The sequence below is a fragment of the Amborella trichopoda genome, chromosome 4 (genome assembly GCF_054954075.1).
Source record: "Amborella trichopoda isolate Santa Cruz 75 chromosome 4, AtrichopodaSantaCruz75HAP2 v2.0, whole genome shotgun sequence".
Classification (NCBI taxonomy): Eukaryota; Viridiplantae; Streptophyta; class Magnoliopsida; order Amborellales; family Amborellaceae; genus Amborella; species Amborella trichopoda.
This window is the reverse complement of record NC_142339.1, coordinates 41,987,512-41,993,511: the sequence shown is the minus strand read 5'-3', so window position 1 is coordinate 41,993,511 and position 6,000 is coordinate 41,987,512.

Sequence of the window (6,000 nt, the reverse complement as noted above, 5' to 3'; positions counted from 1 at the left end):
GAGCAGCGCCGTGTGTGGCACTGTCGTGCATGGTCAGTGTCCACCACTTGTCCAGCTGCATGAGTTGTTTGCCACCTGTTAGCTCTGGGCTGCTACCTCCCACTGGGGGTGGGGAGTACTTAGGCCCTCCTCCTCACGCCATTTCACTCCCACACCCTCTCTCTCTAAGAACCAACTCTTGAGCCTTGCCTGTTGTTACCCCATTACTACTCACCAAGGGAAGCTTGAGGAGACTGTGCAAGAAGGAGTTAGGAGCACTATTTCTTCATCAAGTAAGTGGATTTAGAAACTGTGTATCACAAGTTTTATTCAACCATGAAGTGTAGAATAGTGGAATGTAGGAATATGTGTATGTATGTGCAAGAATAAGTTTGGAATCTTGGAACTTATGTGTTATAATCCATAACTGTTTAGTCTATGTTAAATGGTGAAAATACTTGCAAAATCCTCTTGTGAATCTATTCTAAGTGAAATAGGATTTGACTGAATATTAGATTGTGGCTTTGGAGATATTATTTATGCTTTTGTATGTAATAAAAGTTTGGGAAAGGAATGGGGAAATGAATTTTTAGGAACTGTAGGTGTTTTTGTATCGAATCATTCAGTGACCAAACAGTGTCCAATTGGCCTCAAATCGGTCTTGAATAAAAGCTATGCTCAAAATCTTGAAATTCTTCAATGTATGACTGTGTCACTGTTAACATATGGCAGAAATTCCAGCCACCACCATCTCCTTTATATTGAACTTTTGAACGACCAATAAGTGCCAAATACCTCCACATCACAACCACTTTAACCATGTGTGTGTCCACTACAATGTTCATGTTCAAACTTTGTTTAAATTCTCCACGAATGAGAACCTATACTCCAAAATATGCCAGTACGTCACTGCGGACAGTTTTAATAAATTGCAGAACTGATGCCTCTATTGTTATGAATTTTGACCAACCAAATGACGCCCATTTTCTTCCAAAACACACTATCATTTGAAAGATTTATGAGTAAGCTTGAAATTACATGTTGAGTACTTTGCAAAATTCTTCCTAATTTGAGAGTTATACGATTAAATGCAAAGATATGTCACTGTGGATAGCTTTCATGGAAACTTATAACTAATGTCTCTGTTGCCACCGATTTTGATTGACCAAAAGAGATCCATTTTCTTTCAAACCACCACCATTTGAAAGGTTTATGGGAACAATTAAAGTTGCTTATCAAGATTATCTTGAAAAGGCGCCTAGATTGGAAGTTATGCACTTTCTAAGGGGAGTATGTAACTGTTGACAGAACTACCCAGAAATTGTGCTTGCTAAGTGAGAATACTAATTAGTGAGTGCCATGTGATATTCAAGAAATGAATGTGAATGCTAATTAGTGAATGCTATGTAATATTCATGTGATGAATGTGAATGCTAAATAGTGAATGCTATATAATATTCATGTGATGAATGTGAATGCTATACAATGAGTGCCAAATGGTGAATTTCATGTGTTAATCATGTAATAGGTGTAAATGCCGAATGATGGATGTCAAGTGAAGTGTGACCTGACGTTATGCTTCAAGCATGACCCTTATGTGTTTGATAATTGTAAAAGTGATTTAAGTGACGCTACGCACGGCTCACCCGTGGTAGTATGATAGTGAGGCCGATAGTGTTCCCCAACTCCCTATGATAGGAGGGGAGTTATGTTAGAAGTGTAATGGGTGGGTCGTGCCCCCTGAATTTCAGTGCACTATAAAAAGATATAGTGATCCATGTCTTGCAAGGCAAGCGCTTATCAAAAGCCCTAAAGCGCGTTGGGGACTGGGTTTGTGAGTACGAGAGCATTACTAAATGGGTCATTCATTGTCATTGCCCTCCCTCTTGAGTGATAATAGAAGGCCTAAACAATAGGATTTGCTTGGCCTAATGAATAGGGCTTTTACTTCGAGAGTAGGTGAATTAAGGAGTGCGTGACTAATACTTGAAGTATGTATGTGAATGTTAATAGTCATACTGACTGAATGATAGTTATAGTATTGGATATGTCACCTGTGTTAGATTTATTGATAAGACTGCTGAATTGACTGCCCTTTTCCTATGGGATTGCTTATAAATTTTCTAGATGGATATATCATTGATACATAGCAACTAGATCCTCTTATTGGGCTTTATAACTCAACCTTTTTTTTTTTATCCTTGTGGAGTAGAAGCTGCAGGTCATGAACAGCCAGTTGAGAGATTGATCTGGTCGAAGAAGGTTTGCACTTGCCGAGGAGATCTTTTGTTTGTACGTGTCTAGCAGCTGTGGGCCATGTTTTTGTCTGTATTGAATTAGATGGTTTTGTACCTAGGCCTTCGGTGCCTTGAACAATTGTATTACTCTAAGTTGGTTATGTAATAATATAAGTTTCATTTCTACTTTTAATAATGTAAGTTTTATTTCTAATAATATAAGTTTCATTTATACTTTTATCCAGATCTTGTGCATTTCTGCGTAGAGTTTTTTTACTTTCTTGGTTTGCTTTTTTTTACCCCCTCATTAAAGCAATGCACCACTCCAACTTGAGTAGCGTTCGCTACCCCTGGATCACGAACCCGCACCCTACCACCCTCCGATGAGAACGGTAAGGGCCAGGGAGTGGGGTCGTGACAGATACTCTCTTTGTACAGCATATATATATATATATATATATATATATATATATATATATATATATATATATATATATATATATATATATATATATATATATATATATATATATTCTGATGCACGATCCTACTCTGTGATGCCAGTATGATTTCTGATGAACAGTAGACCATGTTATTATGTATATGCATGTAGGTGGGAATACAAGGGTAGTGATCTACTTATTGGGCTTATAACTCACTCCGCTTATTTTTATCTGTGTAGAGTGATAGTACCTGTTTGTGGGAATTGAACAACAAGGTGGTGGTGGCAGACTTTTGAAGCTCCAGACCTGTCGAGGGAGTCCTTCTGCTTAGTAGGTGTCTGGTGGCGATGCCACCGTATTGTTTTGATTGATGTATTGTAATGTCAGTCTTGTAAGCCTTGAACAATATTGTAAAGAATCTTGGAGTTGAATGAATAATGGTTTTAATTTATTCAGTATCTGGTGCATGATGTATAAGTTTTCTTTATTTTCGTGGTTTGCTTTGATTACCGCTCTTCTAACACGTGTTGAGTCACTCCCACTTGAGTGACGTTCACGACCTTCGGTAAGGTACGTAGGGGTCAGGGATGGGGTTGTGACACACAACTTGGGATGTCCTTCAACATTTCTCAAGGCATTAACAAAATTTGGAACTTCAAGGTCCCACATAGAGTAAAAGCCTTCTTACGGCTTGCTTGTAGGGATAGAACTCTCTCCCTTGAATAGTTGCTAAAAAGGGGAAAGATAATGGTGAACGGTTCAATTCTTTGTAGAAGAGACACGGAGATAAATGCCCATATATTCCTTCACTATGCCTTTGCTACTTCCTTGTGGGGTTTGCTTTGTTCTATATCGGGTTGTCTTGGGTTATGCCACAAACTGTTGCACAGTTCATTATGCAATTGAGCTCTCTTCCTTTCTCTAACATGGGTTTATCCTTCTGAAAGATTGCAGTAGTTGTCGCTCTTTGGCAATTTTGGAAAGAAAGGAATTTGAGAACCTTTGATAATAGGATGAGTTAAAGGAGTGACTTGGTGAAACTCAAGGTATTGAACTTTTAAAATTTTATTCATCTTATATTCAATATACCTGAATTCCATTTAGGTATTGTAAATAAAAATTAATTCCTTAGATACAACTTAAGATCTTTATTTTTATTGCCCAAAAAAGTATAAACTATCCAAGAGCTAAACAAACTTTCATTATAATTTTTAGTATAATATATGTTCCTGAAAATTAACATAAAAATAAAGAATATTACTAAAAATTAATTAAATGAACTGGGCGGACTTACTAGAAGATATCTACAGTTATCCCTCATAGGTCTTGGTATATCCCACACCCGATTCCCTACCCGATGACGTACTTTAAATCCTTAAGGTGTTGCTGAAATTCTGAAAGGGAAGCTTTTCAGGCAATACCTCTTTTTCTAGTTTTTAGAGAGCTAAAAAATTCAACTAGAGTTTGTAGAAATCATATGGGAACAAACTAGGTTTGAACATATAAGTTGATCTCTCTCTAAGCTTATTGTCCCCCTTCTTGTCTTCAAAATACAAGGTGCCAACCTAGGGTTTCACACACCACCTCCTTATTTTTCTTTCAAATTGTGCGTCACCTATACAATGAGAGAGAGAGAAGGTGGTGTGCCAAATTTTGGGAAGAAATAAAGGTTGAGGTGAAAAAAAATATGGGAGACATAGGAGGTTAGTGTGGGAAGAAGAAGGGCGTCCTTTTCTAAGTGGAAGGAATGAAATAAAGAGAGAAAAAAAAGGCATGAGAAAGAGAGATAACCTCTTGTCTAGGGCATGAGAGATAGAGAGAGAAATCTTTGCATAGGAGAGAAAGATCTTGTCATGAAATGAAGGAGGTTCAAAACATGTCTTTAAATAGAAGGAATAAATCTCCCAACTTGAATATGATTTCTTTGAGGATGTCTTATCTTTATTTCTAACTAAACCTTTATGATAATTAAAATACCTGTGTAGTGAGAGATAATAAATTAGATTCATCCATCCCACAAATCAACCATCATGATTTTGGACAGAAAATAAGAATTTTATCCTCTTAAAATTTGACCCATATCCAATTCCTAGTTAAATTTAAAATATAACTAATCTGATTATTATCTAGATCAAGCAACTAAATCTCATTCAGAATTAAAAGATTTGCTATCTTTAACCAATTTAAAATTTCATCATCATCATCATAGCTTTTTTTCAATTAATTGGGGTTGGCTACACGAATCTTGATCTACCATTTTGCTCTATTAATTGCCATACTTTCAGTGAGGAACCAATTTAAAATTTGAACAAATTAAAATAGTGGGGTTGGCACCCTTTTCGCTAAAAATATGGCATTCCACATTGTGTTAAAAAAATATAAACGAGTGTGTCCCCCTAAGGGGGTTCACGTGGGGGCCCACCAAAAATATGTGCAGGCACATGTGGGGCTAGATACTTGGTCCCACATGTGTCATCTAAACTCTAAAAATTTCAAAAATACCCTTTAATGTATTTTTCAATATAAATATATTTTAAAATTTTAAAAAGTATTAAAAAATTATAAATAATATTTTTAATACTAAAATAAAATATACTAGGAATGAATTGGTACAAATGGCTAGAAAATAGCAACAATAAGGGCACTCCACTTGCCTTAAGAACCATCATCCACTACTGTTTTTTTATCCTATCCAACAAAGACCCATAAGCCATAGTCTGAAAGCAAGGGTTCATGATTGGCTTGTCAAAGTTAAACAATAAGTAGTGTGACCATAGTCATGGAATGTAGATTTTAGTTCTCTCTGTAAGTGAAAGTTTAGCATTTGTGACCACAGTGCAAAGAGAGCTCCTTCTATGCACATGTACATGTGTCCCTCCATAGGGCTACTTCCCAGTAATGCAGTTGTCATGTATGCATTCCGTGTGGAAGGTTGTTGAGGCTTTTGGCTATTGTTCTTACAAGCCTACATCAATACATAAGAAACTACACAGTTCTCCTAGTCAACCAACATCATCCATTGGCATCTTTTCGATCTCAACAAGGGATGACCCACTGAAGGCCTTCTCGATAGTGCCATATGCCTACGGGTAAGGATTTTGGATATGACTAGGGTCATAAACAGCCCAACCTTTGGTCAGTCAACATACATACTCCCATTGAAGTTTATATTTTACTATAAAATACCATATTCACAAACTCTCTAGACATTTAAAGGTTATAAAGCTCAAAAAGGAGACCATGGGACGTCATTATACTCATGTACTTAGAGGGATTGCTCAGTGGGTTAAGGCAATTGAACTCTTCAAAGTGGTTCCAAGGGAGGACTTTTGAGCTAATTT